Source organism: Triticum aestivum, chromosome 1A (genome assembly GCF_018294505.1).
Source record: "Triticum aestivum cultivar Chinese Spring chromosome 1A, IWGSC CS RefSeq v2.1, whole genome shotgun sequence".
NCBI classification, from domain to species: domain Eukaryota; kingdom Viridiplantae; phylum Streptophyta; class Magnoliopsida; order Poales; family Poaceae; genus Triticum; species Triticum aestivum.
In genome coordinates this window covers 127,763,418-127,779,715 of record NC_057794.1, presented here as the reverse complement: position 1 = coordinate 127,779,715, position 16,298 = coordinate 127,763,418, and positions in this window count along the sequence as shown.

Genomic DNA, 16,298 nt, shown 5'->3' with positions numbered 1-16,298 from the left:
TGTTGCTATGACTTTGCTATGCTTAATGCTTGTCACTAGGGCCCGAATGCCATGATTTCAGATCTGAACCTATTATGTTCTCATGAATATATGTGATTTCTTGATCCTATCTTGCAAGTCTATAGTCACCTATTATGTGTTATGATCCGTTAACCTTGAAGTGACAATAATCGAGATACTTACCGATGATGACCGTAGTTTGAGGAGTTCATGTATTCACTAAGTGTTAATTCTTTGGTCCGGTACTCTATTAAAAGGAGGCCTGAATATGCCTTAGTTTCCAATAGGACCCCGCTGCCACGGGAGGGTAGGACAAAAGATGTCATGCAAGTTCTTTTCCATAAGCACGTATGACTACATTCAGAATACATGCCTACATTACATTGATGAACTGGAGCTAGTTCTGTGTCACCCTATGTTATGACCGTTGAATGAGGAATTGCATACGACATAATTATCCATCACTGATCCAATGCCTATGAGCTTTTCACATATTGTTCTTTGCTTAGTTACTTTTCTGTTGCCACTATTACAATCATTACAAAACTACTACCGTTACTTTTGCCACCGTTACCGTTACTTCCATATTACTTTGCTACTAAATACTTTGATGCAGATATTAAGTCTTTCAGGTGCGGTTGAATTGACAACTCAACTGTTAATACTTGAGAATATTCTTTGGCTCCCCTAGTGTTGAATCAATAAATTTGGGTTGAAAACTCTACCCTCGAAAACTGTTGCAATCCCCTATACTTGTGGGTTATCAGGACTATTTTCTGGCGCCGTTGTCAGGGAGCATAGCTCTATTCTTTGAGTCACTTGGGATTTATATCTGCTGATCACTATGAAGAACTTGAAAGATAAAAGAACCAAGATTTTTCCCTCAACTATGAGGGGAGGTAAGGAACTTCCATCTAGCTCTGCACTTGATTCACCTTCTGTTTTGAGTGAACTGGTGACACCTACTCCTGCTACTCATTCTGATATGTCGCATGTTATTGATGATGTCACTTCTGCTTTGCATGATGCTTATGATGAAACTACTTCTCTGCTTGATAATACTGTGCCACTAGGTGAATTTGTTGATGAACAACTTGCTAGGGTTAGAGAGAATGAAATTATTGAAACTGATAATATTGATGAAAGTGATGATGAAGATTCTCCCCCTAGATATGAATTGCCTGTTGTTCTTGAGGGTTATGTTAGGGATGAAGAAAGTGCTAGAGACTTTTTACCTTGCAATGATAGATCTGATCTTAAGAAATTATTAGCTAAGCTTAAAGAAAAGTCTTTGAATGCTAGAATGAAATACGACCCTACTTTTGCTACTTCACCTATCTATATGTCTGCTAAGGATTATGATTTCTCTGTCGATCCTGAGTTAATTTATTGCTATGAATCTGAAACTATTGTGGCACATCTTACTAAATTAAATGATATAGCCACCCTATGCAGTAATGATGAGAAAACTCGATATTACTTTATCCTTAAGTTGTTTCCGTTCTCATTAAAGGGTGATGCTAAAACATGGTTTAATTCTCTGGATCCTGGTTGCGTGCGTAGTCCCCGGGATATGATTTATTACTTCTCTGCTAAATATTTCCCCGCTCATAAGAAACAAGCCGCATTAAGGGAAATATATAATTTTGTGCAAATTGAAGAAGAGAGTCTCCCACAAGCTTGGGGGAGGCTTCTCCAATTACTTAATGCTTGGCCTGATCATCCTCTCAAGAAAAATGAAATACTTGATATCTTTTATAATGGACTAACCGATGCTTCCAAAGACCACCTAGATAGTTGTGCTGGTTGTGTTTTCAGGGAAAGAATAGTTGATCAAGTTGAATTGCTATTGAATAATATGTTGAGTAATGAAAATGATTGGACACTTCTTGAACCAACTCCTAAGCCAACTCCAAAGAAAAGGGGTATTCTATTTCTCAGTCCAGAAGATATGCAAGAGGCAAAGAAATCTATGAAAGAAAAAGGTATTAAAGCTGAAGATGTTAAGAATTTACCACCTATTGAAAAAATACATTGTCTTGATAACCCGACACAGGTAGTAAAGGTAAATTCTCTCTATAGATTTGATGAAGGTGATATTCCTCGTTATAAGTCTGCTAGCCAATGCTTAGATGAGTTTGATAATTTTATTGTTAAACAAGAAAACGTCAATGCTTATGTTGGTAGACAATTGAAACGCAATGCTTATATCATTGAACACTTGAGTGATTATTTGTCTAGAGTTAAAGGTGAACTTAAACTTATTAGTAAACATGCTTCTATGGTTACCACTCAAGTAGAACAAGTACTTAAGGCTTAGAATGATTTGCTCAATGAATTAAATAATAAGATAAATGATAATGTTGTTAGAGTTATGACTAGAGGGGGTAAAATGACTCAGGAACCTTTGTATCTTGAGGGCCACCCTAAGAGAATTGAGCAAGATTCTCCGAGAACTAATGTTGATGCACCTAGTTCTTCTAAGAAGAAGAAAAATAAAAATGATAGGACTTTGCATGCTTCTAGTGAACCTGTTGTAGACAAACCTGAGAATCCCAATGATTTTTCAATTTCTGATGCTGAAACACAATCTGGCAATGAACATGAACCTAGTGATAATGTTAATGATGATGTTCATGTTGATGCTCAACCTAGCAATGATAATAATGTAGAGATTGAACCTGCTGTTGATCTTGATAACCCACAATCAAATAATCAACGTTACGATAAGAGAGACTTCGTTGCTAGGAAGCATGGTAAAGAAAGAGAACCATGGGTTCAGAAACCCATGCCTTTTCCTCCTAAACCATCCAAGAAAAAGGATGATGAGGATTCTGAGCGGTTTGCTGAAATGATTAGACCTATCTTTTTGTGTATGCGTTTGACTGATATGCTTAAAATGAACCCTTATGCTAAGTGCATGAAGGATATTGTTACTAATAAAAGAAAGATACCGGAAGCTGAAATTTCCACCATGCTTGCTAATTATACTTTTAAAGGTGGAATACCTAAGAAACTAGGAGATCCAGGAGTACCAACTATACCAAGCTCCATTAGGAGAAACTATGTTAAAACTGCTTTATGTGATCTTGGAGCCGGTGTTAGTGTTATGCCTCTCTCTTTATATCGTAGACTTGATTTGAATAAGTTGACACCTATTGAAATATCTTTGCAAATGGATGATAAATCAACTTCTATACCTATCTATATTTGTGAGGATGTGCCTGTTGTGGTTGCAAACATTACCATTTTAACCGATTTTGTTATTCTTCATATTCCCGAGGATGATAGTATGTCCATTATCCTTGTTAGACCCTTTTTGAATACTGCAGGGGTTGTTATTGATTGCAACAAAGGCAATGTCACTTTTCATGTTAATTGTATTGAGCATACGGTACACATTCTGAAGAAACTACCTCAAGTCCACAGTATCAATTCTATTGGAAAATTTCAACAATTATTATTGGAGGATTTGAATTTCCTCTTCCTACTGCCAAGAAGAAATATGATATTCTTATTGTTGGCAATGTGCATATCCCAGTTGAGGTAACCTAGTGTTATTCAAAAAAATTCCGGTTTCATGCAATTCGGAATGAGTTTGTTAACAAGACTTGATCAACCTTGTTAGTGGATTCCTTTTGATGAGCATGAGATGGATGAAGTTAGAAAGCACAACCTTCTGTACTCTCTTTTTACTTTCTATTATTTAGTTTAAATAAAGAAAAAAAATAGTATTTTATGTTTGTTTTCTCAATTATCCTTGCAATAAAAAATACCCCAAAATTTTTTTCTCCAAATGCCCTGAAAATTTAATATGATTTTTTTCCAGATTATTTAAGAATTATTGGCACTGAGAACACACGAGGGGTCCCACCATGTGCCCACGAGGGTGGAGGGCGCGCCCCCTGCCTCGTGGACCCCACGTGGGTCACCTCCACTTATTCTTGCACCCACACACTTCGGCTTCCTCCAGAAAAAATCATCCACCAGCTCAAACCCGTGTTCTAGCTCATCTTGCTGCCATTTTCGATCTCCTTGCTCAAAGGTCTATTCACAAAACTGCTTTGGGGGATTGTTCTTCGGTATGTGACTCCTCCAATGGTCCAATTAGTTTTTGTTCTAGTGCTTTATTTATTGCAAATTTTTGCTGCTTAGGTGACCCTATTCTTAAGCTTGCATGTCAAATTTATGTGGTCAAAAGTAGTTTTAATGCATGATATAGCCTCTAGGCACTTTTAGGAGTTGTTGCTATCAATCTTGTTGAGTTTGGTTCACTTTTATTTTGAGTTACTAATTTTTTTAGAAATTTTTTAGAGGAAGAGATATGTTTAGGAAAATGTACCAACGTGGTTCCCCAAAGAAGCAAGGACCCAGGCCCGCGATACGTGAGCCGGACTATGAACTACTAGGAGAAGGTCAAGTGCGGCCTTGTGAAAGGCCGTCAGAAGATTTTATGGTCCAAGCAGGAATTAAGGAGGAATTTGACGCGTATGTGCGTAATGCGGAACTTGAGGGCTTCGTGTCAGATAAGTGCCCCCAATATTATCACCTAAGTGTTTATTTTGTGAGAAGGTTTAAATTTACATCATCACCCAATTCTCACACTGTCCTATTTGATCTCCATGATAAATCTTACACCATGGACTTAGAAGATTTTAATACTGCTTGTATACTCCCGCAGTGGGGTAATGTTAGTGAAGCTCGCAAATCTAAATTTAAAGAATTTCTTGCTAGTATCACTATGGGGGAATCTAGAGAAATAACACAAGCTACCATAGGGAGCATTCATTTTCCTGCCATCATTAATTTGCTCTCTTTATAGGTAGATGCATCAATGGTAAGGATGAGGCATGTAACATGTGTGTTCCCGATCTAAGTGTTCTCAAGAGTGCTATATTAGGAGATAAACAATACAACTTGGGGGCCATTGTTGCACGCAGGTTGCATCATAACAGTATTATTGGAGACTTGTTTGGTGGAATTTATGCAACTCGTGTAGCTAATTTTCTTGAGATACCCATACATGAGAATGATATTAAATTGCCTCCTACTTATCTATATTATAATGCTATGGTTCGTCATCAGTTTGTTGAGAGGAACGATCAGTTCCTCCAGTACCGACTAATCTTTGACAGGCGTCGCACTGTCCATGTTGCTCTCCCTACTCCTGGTTTCTTTGACTTTCAGACAAAAGGGAGATATGTTATAACTAGGGAGGAGGCAAATGAGTATGAGAGGAGGATGGACGCAGCTCACCTCCAAGCTACTGTTGGGGAACGTAGCAATAATTCAAAATTTTCCTACGTGTCACCAAGATCAATCTATGGAGTCATCTAGCAACGAGGGAGGAGTCGATCTACATACCCTTGTAGATCGCGCGCGGAAGCATTCAAGAGAACGGGGTTGATGGAGTCGTACTCGTCGTGATCCAAATCACCGATGATCCTAGCGCCGAACGGACGGCACCTCCGCGTTCAACACACGTACGGAGCAGCGACGTCTCCTCCTTCTTGATCCAGCAAGGGGGGAGGAGAGGTTGATGGAGATCCAGCAGCACGACGGCGTGGTGGTGGAAGTAGCAGGATTCCAACAGGGCTTCGCCAAGCGCTGCGGGAGGAGGGAGATGTGTCATGGGAGGGAGAGGGAGGCGCCAGGGCTCAGGTATGGTTGCCCTCCCTTCCCCCCACTATATATAGGGCCAAGGGAGAGGGGGAGGGCGCAGCCTTGCCCCTTCCTCCAAGGAAGGGTGTGGCCAAGGGGGGGAGGAGTCCATCCTCCCCAAGGCACCTCGGAGGTGCCTTCCCCCTTTAGGACTCTCCCCTCCTCTTGTCCCTTTGGCGCATGGGCCTCTAGGGGCTGGTGCCCTTGGCCCATGTAGACCAAGGCGCACCCCCTACAGCCCATGTGGCCCCCGGGGCAGGTGGCCCCACCCGGTGGACCCCCGGGACCCTTCCGGTGGTCCCGGTACAATACCGGTGACCCCGAAACTTGTCCCGATAGCCGAAATATCACTTCCTATATATAATTATTTACCTCCGGACCATTCCGGAACTCCTCGTGACGTCCGATATCTCATCCGGGACTCCGAACAACTTTCGGGTTACCGCATACTAATATCTCTATAACCCTAGTGTCACCGAACCTTAAGTGTGCAGACCCTACGGGTTCGGGAGACATGCAGACATGACCGAGATGACTCTCTGGTCAATAACCAACAGCGGGATCTGGATACCCATGTTGGCTCCCACATGTTCCACGATGATCTCATCGGATGAACTACAATGTCAAGGACTTAATCAATCTCGTATACAATTCCCTTTGTCTAGCGGTACGATACTTGCCCGAGATTCGATCGTTGGTATCCCGATACCTTGTTCAATCTCATTACCGGCAAGTCTCTTTACTCGTTTCGTAACACATCATCCCGTGATCAACTCCTTGATCACATTGTGCACATTATGATGATGTCCTACCGAGTGGGCCCAGAGATACCTCTCCGTTTACACGGAGTGACAAATCCCAGTCTCGATTCGTGCCAACCCAACAGACACTTTTGGAGATACCTGTAGTGTACCTTTATAGACACCCAGTTATGTTGTGACGTTTGGCACACCCAAAGCACTCCTACCGTATCCGGGAGTTGCACAATCTCATAGTCTAAGGAAATGATACTTGACATTAGAAAAGCTTTAGCATACGAACTACATGATCTTGTGCTAGGCTTAGGATTGGGTCTTGTCCATCACATCATTCTCCTAATGATGTGATCCCGTTATCAATGACATCCAATGTCCATGGTCAGGAAACCGTAACCATCTATTGATCAACGAGCTAGTCAACTAGAGGCTTACTAGGGACATGGTGTTGTCTATGTATCCACACATGTATCTGAGTTTCCTATCAATACAATTCTATCATGGATAATAAACGATTATCATGAACAAGGAAATATAATAATAACCAATTTATTATTGCCTCTAGGGCATATTTCCAACAGTCTCCCACTTGCACTAGAGTCAATAATCCAGTTCACATCGATATGTGATTAACACTCAAGGTCACATCCCCATGTGGCTAACACCTAAAGAGTCTACTAGAGTCAATAATCTAGTTCACATTACCATGTGATTAACACTCGATGAGTTCTGGGTTTGATCATGTTATGCTTGTGAGAGATGTTATAGTCAACGGATCTGAACCTTTTAGATCCGTGTGTGCTTTACAAATCTCTATGTCATCTCCTAGATGCAGCTACCACGTTCTATTTGGAGCTTATTCCAAACAACTGTTCTACTATACGAATCCAGTTTACTACTCAGAATAATCTAGATTAGTGTCAAAGTTTGCATCGGCGTAACCCTTTACGACGAACTCTTTTACCACCTCCATAATTGAGAAAATTCCTTAGTCCACTAGTTACTAAGGATAACTTTGACCACTGTCCTGTGATCCATTCTTGGATCACTCTTGTACCCCTTGACTGACTCATGGCAAGGCACACTTTAGGTGCAGTACACAGCATAGCATACTGTAGAGAGCCTATGATAAAGGCATAGGGGACGACCTTTGTCCTTCCTCTTTCTTCTGCCGTGGTCGAGCTTTAAGTCTTAACTTCATACCTTACAACTCAGGCAAGAACTCCTTCTTTGACTGATCCATCTTGAACACCTTCAAGATTATGTCAAGGTATGTGCTCATTTGAAAGTACCATTAAGCGTTTTGATCTATCCTTATAGATCTTGATGCTCAACGTTCAAGTAGCTTAATCCAGGCTTTCCATTGAAAAACACTTTCCAAATAACCCTATATGCTTTCCAAAAATTCTACATCATTTCTGATCCATAATATGTCAACAACATATACTCATCAGAAATTCTATAGTTCTCCCACTCACTTCTTTGGAAATACAAGTTTCTCATAAACTTTGTATACACCCAAAATCTTTGATCACCTCATCAAAGCATACATTCCAACTTTGAGATGCTTACTCCAGTCCTTAAAAGGATTGCTGGAGCTTTGCATACTTATTAGCATCTTTCAGGATTGACAAAAACCTTCCGGTTGTATCACATACAACCTTTCCACAAGAAAATCGTCGAGGAAACAATGTTTTGACATCCTATCTGCAAGATTTCATAAATAATGCAGTAATCGCTAATATAATTTCAACAGACTCTTAGCATCGCTACGAGTGAGAAAGTCTCATCATAGTCAACTCCTTGAACTTGTCGAAAAAAATCTTAACGACAAGTCGAGCTTTCTTAATGGTGATACTTACCATCATTATCCGTCTTCCTTTTAAAATCCATATGTACCTAACAGCCTTACGACCATCAAGTAGTTCTTCCAAAGTCTACACTTTGTTTTCATATATGGATCCTCTCTCGGATTTTATGGCCTCGAGCCATTTTGGAATCCAGGCCCACCATCGCTTCTCCATAGCTCGTAGGTTCATTGTTGTCTAGCAACATGACTTCCAAGACAGGATTACGTACCACTCTGAAGTAGTATGCATCCTTTTCATCCCACGAGGTTTGGTACTGACTTGATCTGAAGTTTCATGATCACTATCATAAGCTTCCACTTCAATTGGTGTAGGTGCCACAGGAACAACCCCTGTGCCCTGTAACACACTAGTTGAAGAGACGGTTCAATAACCACATCAAGTCTCCACCATCATCCCACTCAATTCTTTTGAGAGAAACTTTTCCTCGAGAAAGGACCCGATTCTAGAAACAATCCCTTATTGCTTTCGGATCTGAGACAGGAGGTATACCCAACTGTTTTGGGTGTCCTATGAAGATGCATTTATCCGCTTTGGGTTCGAGCTTATCAGCCTGAAACTTTTCACATAAGCGTCGCAGCCCCAAACTTTTAAGAAATGATAGCTTAGGTTTGTCTAAACCATAGTTCATACGGTGTCATCTCATCGGAATTACATGGTGCCCTATTTAAAGTGAATGTGGTTGTCTTTAATGCCTAACCCATAAACTATCGTGGTAATTCTATAAGAGACATCATGGTATGCATCATATCCAATAGGGTGCAGTTATGATGTTCGGACATCACACGACGGTGTTCCAGGCTGTATTAGTTGTGAAACAATTTCCACAATGTCTTAATTCTATGCCAAACTCGTAATTCAGATATTCATCTCTACGATCATATCATAGACATTTTATCCTCTTGTCACGATGATCTTTCAACTTCACCCTGAAATTACTTGAACCTTTCAATAATTCAGACTCGTGATTCATCAAGTAAATATACTCAATATCTACTCAAATCATTTGTGAAGTAAGAACATAACGATATCCACTACACGCCTCAGCACTCATTGGATTGCACACATCAAAATGTATTACTTCCAACAAGTTGCTTTCTAGTTCCATTTTACTGAAAACGAGGCTTTCAGTCATCTTGCCCATGTGGTATGATTTGCATGTCTCAAGTGATCAAAATCAAGTGAGTCCAAACGGTCCATTTGGATGGAGTTTCTTCATGCATATACTCCAATAGACATGGTTTGCATGTCTCAAACCTTTCAAAAACGAGTGAGCCCAAAGATCCATCACCATGGAGCTTCTTCATGCGTTTTATACCGATATGACTTAAGTGGCAGTGCCACAAGTAGGTGGTACTATCATTACTATCCTATATCTTTTGGCATGAACATGTGTATCACTACGATCGAGATTCAATAAACCATTCATTTTAGGCGTAAGACCATTGAAGGTATTATTCAAATAAACAGACTAACCATTATTCTCCTTGAATGAATAACCGTATCGCGATAGACATAATCCAATCATGTCTATGCTCAACGCAAACACCAAATAACAATTATTTAGGTTTTAATACCAATCTCGATGGTAGAGGGAGCGTGCGATGCTTGATCATATCAACCTTGGAAACACTTCCAACACATATCGTCAGCTCACCTTTAGCTAGTCTCCGTTTATTCCGTAGCTTTTATTTTGAGTTACTAACACTTAGCAACCGAACCGGTATCTAATACCCTGGTGCTACTAGGAGTACTAGTACACATTAACATAATACATCCAATATACTTCTATCGACCTTGCCAGCCTTCTTATCTACCAAGTATCTAGGGTAATTCTGCTCCAGTGGCTATTCCCCTTATTACAGAAGCACTTAGTCTCGGGTTTGGGTTCAACCTTGGGTTTCTTCACTAGAGCAGCAGCTGATTTGCCGTTTCATGAAGCATCCTTTTTTCCCTTGCCCTTCTTGAAACTAGTGGTTTCACCAACCATCAACAATTGATGCTCCTTCTTGATCTCTACTTTTGTGGTGTCAAACATCGCGAATATCTCAAGGATCATCATATATGTCCCTGATATATTATAGTTCATCACGAAGCTCAAGCAGCTTGGTGGTAATGACTTCGGAGAACCATCACTATTTCATCTGGAAGATCAACTCCCACTCGATTCAAGCGATTGTTGTACTTAGACAATCTGAGCACAAGCTCAACAATTGAGCTTTTCTCCCTTAGTTGTAGGCTAAGAAAATCGTCGGAGGTCTTATACCTCTTGATGTGGGCACGAGCCTGAAATCCCAATTTCAGCCCTTGAAACATCTCATATGTTTTGCGACGTTTCTAAACGTCTTCGGTGCCTCAACTCTAAGCCGTTTAACTGAACTATCACGTAGTTATCAAAATGTGTATGTCAAATGTTCGCAACATCCATAGACAACGTTCGAGGTTCAGCACACTGAGCGGTGCATTAAGGACATAAGCCTTTTATGAAGCAATGAGGACAAACCTCAGTTTACGGACCTAGTCCGCATAATTGCTACTATCAACTTTCAACTAAATTTTCTCTAGGAACATATCTAAACAGTAGAACTAAAGCGCGAGCTATGACATAATTTGCGAAGACCTTTTGACTATGTTCAGGATAATTAAGTTCATCTTATGAACTCCCACTCAGATAGACATCCCTCTAGTCATCTAAGTGATTACATGATCCGAGTCAACTAGGCCGTGTCCGATCATCACGTGAGACGGACTAGTCAACATCAGTGAACATCTTCATGTTGATCGTATCTTCTATACGACTCATGCTCGACCTTTTGGTCTCTTGTGTTCCGAGGCCATGTCTGTACATGCTAGGCTTGTCAAGTCAACCTAAGTGTTTCGCGTGTGTAAATCTGTCTTACACCCGTTGTATGTGAACGTTAGAATCTATCACACCCGATCATCACGTGGTGCTTCAAAACAACAAACTGTCGCAACGGTGCACAGTTAGGGGGAACAATTTCTTGAAATTATTATGAGGGATCATCTTATTTACTACCGTCGTTCTAAGTAAACAAGATGCAAAAACATGATAAACATCACATGCAATCAAATAGTGACATGATATGGCCAATATCATATTGCTCCTTTTGATCTCCATCTTCGGGGCTCCATGATCATTATCGTCACCGGCATGACACCATGATCTCCATCATCGTGTCTTCTTGAAGTTGTCACGTCATCTATTACTTCTACTACTATGGCTAACGCTTTAGCAATAAAGTAAAGTAATTACATGACGTTTATGTTGACACGCAGGTCATAAATAAATTAAGACAACTCCTATGGCTCCTGCCGGTTGTCATACTCATCGACATGCAAGTCGTGATTCCTATTACAAGAACATGATCAATCTCATACATCACATATATCATTCATCACATCCTTTTGGCCATATCACATCACATAGCATACCCTGCAAAAACAAGTTAGGCGTCCTCTAATTGTTGTTTGCATGTGTTTACGTGGCTGCTATGGGTTTCTAGCAAGAACGTTTCTTACCTACGCAAAAACCACAACGTGATATTCCAATTGCTATTTACCCTTCATAAGGACCCTTTTCATCGAATCCGATCCGACTAAAGTGGGAGAGACAGACACCCGCTGGCCACCTTATGCAACTAGTGCATGTCAGTCGGTGGAACCAGTCTCACGTAAGAGTACGTGTAAGGTCGGTCCGGGCCGCTTCATCCCACAATGCCGCCGACGGTATTGAACAAAATCAACACCCACAACTACTTTGTGTTCTACTCGTGCATAGAAACTACGCATAGACCTAGCTCATGATGCCACTGTTGGGGAATGTAGCAATAATTCAAAATTTTCCTACGTGTCACCAAGATCAATCTATGGAGTCATCTAGCAATGAGGGAGGAGTGGATCTACATACCCTTGTAGATCGCGCGTGGAAGCATTCAAGAGAACGGGGTTGATGGAGTCATACTCGTCGTGATCCAAATCACCGATGATCCTAGCGCCGAACGGACGGCACCTCCGCGTTCAACACATGTACGGAGCAGCAACGTCTCCTCCTTCTTGATCCAGCAAGGGGGGAGGAGAGGTTGATGGAGATCCAGCAGCACGACGGCGTGGTGGTGGAAGTAGCGGGATTCCAACAGGGTTTCGCCAAGCGCTGCGGGAGGAGGGAGATGTGTCATGGGAGGGAGAGGGAGGCGCCAGGGCTCAGGTATGGTTGCCCTCCCTTCCCCCCACTATATATAGGGCCAAGGGAGAGGGGGAGGGCGCAGCCTTGCCCCTTCCTCCAAGGAAGGGTGCGGCCAAGGGGGGGAGGAGTCCATCCTCCCCAAGGCACCTCGGAGGTGCCTTCCCCCTTTAGGACTCTCCCCTCCTCTTGTCCCTTTGGCGCATGGGCCTCTAGGAGCTGGTGCCCTTGGCCCATATAGGCCAAGGCGCACCCCCTACAGCCCATGTGTCCCCCGGGGCAGGTGGCCCCACCCGGTGGACCCCCGGGACCCTTCCGGTGGTCCCGGTACAATACCGGTGACCCCGAAACTTGTCCCGATAGCCGAAATAGCACTTCCTATATATAATTCTTTACCTCCGGACCATTCCAGAACTCCTCGTGACATCCGGGATCTCATCCGGGACTCCGAACAACTTTCGGGTTACCGCATACTAATATCTCTATAACCCTAGTGTCACCGAACCTTAAGTGTGTAGACCCTACGGGTTCGGGAGACATGCAGACATGACCGAGATGACTCTCTGGTCAATAACCAACCCCGTGATCTGGATACCCATGTTGGCTCCCACATGTTCCACGATGATCTCATCGGATGAACCACGATGTCAAGGACTTAATCAATCCCGTGTATAATTCCCTTTGTCTAGCGGTACGATACTTGCCCAAGATTCGATCGTTGGTATCCCGATACCTTGTTCAATCTCGTTACTGGCAAGTCTCTTTACTCGTTTCGTAACACATCATCCCATGATCAACTCCTTGATCACATTGTGCACATTATGATGATGTCCTACCGAGTGGGCCCAGAGATACCTCTCCGTTTACACGGAGTGACAAATCCCAGTCTCGATTCGTGCCAACCCAACAGACACTTTCGGAGATACCTGTAGTGTACCTTTATAGCCACCCAGTTACGTTGTGACGTTTGGCACACCCAAAGCACTCCTACGGTATCTGGGAGTTGCACAATCTCATGGTCTAAGGAAATGATACTTGATATTAGAAAAGCTTTAGCATACGAACTACATGATCTTGTGCTAGGCTTAGGATTGGGTCTTGTCATCACATCATTCTCCTAATGATGTGATCCCGTTATCAATGACATCCAATGTCCATGGTCAGGAAACCGTAACCATCTATTGATCAACGAGCTAGTCAACTAGAGGCTTACTAGGGACATGGTGTTGTCTATGTATCCACACATGTATCTGAGTTTCCTATCAATACAATTCTAGCATGGATAATAAACGATTATCATGAACAAGGAAATATAATAATAACCAATTTATTATTACCTCTAGGGCATATTTCCAATAGCTACAGCTCATCAAGCAGTAGCTGCTGCATCTCAGTACGACCCCAGTTACAACTTTGGATTTCCACCAGGCTAGTCGTGGCCATAGACGAACCTAGGCCAAAAGCCTAAGCTTGGGGGAGTACGTATTTATCACCGACATTACATTCATGTTCACACACTCATGCCAGTTGTCAGTGCTCATACTTTTTCATTGTATCTTTCATGCTAGTTTAATTTCTTTTTAAGCTTTCTTCTTGTGTGTTTGAAAAAAACTTAAGAAAACCAAAAAAATAGTTGTAGCTTTTAGCCAGTTTACTTTCCATGCCTGTAGTTGTATTAATTAAAAAGAAAACCCAGAAATATTTCTCGTTCTTCTTTTGCTTGTTGGAAGAGTTCTCGTGTAAATAGTTTTGTTTCTTTTCTTTTCTTTTCTTTGAGGGTCGAGAGGAGAAGACCATAATGAAAATGTTGAGAGGCTCCCTTATGCATTATTGTTGATCTAACGGAGAGCCCATATTACCTTGTCTTCTCCCTTGAATTGAATGCTTGTAGATTCCAGCTTAGTCCAATGCACGTGCACTATTATTATTATCCACACTATTCGGTTGTGCAAGTGAAAGGCAATAATGATGATATATGATTACCTGATTGTGATGAGAGAAACGGGTATTAACTCGACCTCTCTTGTTTTTGTAAATATGATTAGTTCATCATTCCTGATTCAGTCTATTATGAACGAAACATGTTTCCAATGACAATTAGAGATTATAGTTGCTCGTGCCATGCTTGATTTGCTAAGAGTTTATAACGATTTACCTTGCGTGCCAACATACTATTAAAATGGTTGTGATGTGGTATGATAGGGTGGTATCCTCCTTTGAACGATTCGAGTGGCTTGACTTGGCACATGTTCACACATGTAGTTGAAACAAATCAACATAGCCTCCACAATATTTATGTTCATGGTGAATTATATCCTACTCATGCTTGCATTCAGTGTTGATTAATTTTAATGCATGTTCATGACTGTTGTCACTCTCTAGCTGGTTGCTTCCCAGTCTCTTTCTAGCCTTCACTTGTACTAAGCAGGAATACTGCTTGTGCATCCAACTCCATAAACCCCAAAAGTTATTCCATATGAGTCCACCATACCTTCCTATATGCGGTATCTACCCGCCGTTCCGAGTAAATTTGTACTTGCCAATCTCTAAACCTTCAAATGTAATTGTGTTTTGTATGCTCAAATAGCTCATGTATCAACTAGGGCCGTCTATATCTTCCATGCTAGGCGGGTTATTCTCAAGAGGAGTGGACTCCGCTCCTCACTCACGAGAAAATGTCTAGTCACCGGGATGCCTAGTCCCATGCTCAAATCAAATCAAAATAATTGAAAACAAAACTCCCCCAGGATTGTTGTTAGTTGGAGGCACCCGTTGTTTCGGGCAAGCCATGGATTGATGCTTGTTGGTGTTGGGGAGTATAAACTTTACCATTCTGCTTGGGAACCGCCTATAATGTGTGTAGCATGGAAGATATCGAGATCTCTCGGTTGTTATGTTGACAATGAAAGTATACCGCTAAAAATATTATTCATCTCTATTTCAAAATCGAGCTCTGGCACCTCTACAAATCCCTGCTTCCCTCTGCGAAGGTCCTATCTATTTACTTTTATGTTGAGTCATCATCCTCTTATTAAAAAGCACTAGTTGGAGAGCACCGTTGTCATTTGCATGCATTACTATAAGTTTACATTGAGTATGACTGTGATTAGATCTCTTTTACCATGAATTACAATTTCCAGTCAGCCCTTGATCTTCAAAGGTGCTCTTCATTTATGTTTTGTGGTCTCATAAAGGGCTAGCAAGATACCATCTTGTTATATCATATTATGATTGTTTTGAGAAAGTGTTGTCATTCGAGATTTACTATTATTGCTTGCTAGTTGATTATGTCATTGATATGAGTAAACATGAGACCTAAATGTTATTGTGAATATGGTTAGTTCATAATCATTGCTGAAAACTTGAATATTGGCTTTACATATTTACAACAACAAGAGCAAACAGAGTTTGTAAAAGTTATTCTTTATCACTTTCACTTTATCAAACTGAATTGCTTGAGGACAAGCAAAGGTTTAAGCTTGGGGGAGTTGATACGTCTCCAACGTATCTACTTTTCCAAACACTTTTTCCCTTGTTTTGGACTCTAACTTGCATGATTTGAATGGAACTAACCCGGACTGACGCTGTTTTCAGCAGAATTGCCATGGTGTTATTTTTGTGCAGAACTAAAAGTTCTCAAAATGACCTGAAAATCAATGGAGAATATTTTTGGAATATATAAAAAATACTGGTGAAATAATCAAGGCCAGGGGGCCCACACCCTATCCACGAGGGTGGGGGCACGCCTACCCCCTGGGTGCACTCCCCTACCTCGTGGGCCCCTGGTGCTCCACCGACCTCAACTCTGACTCT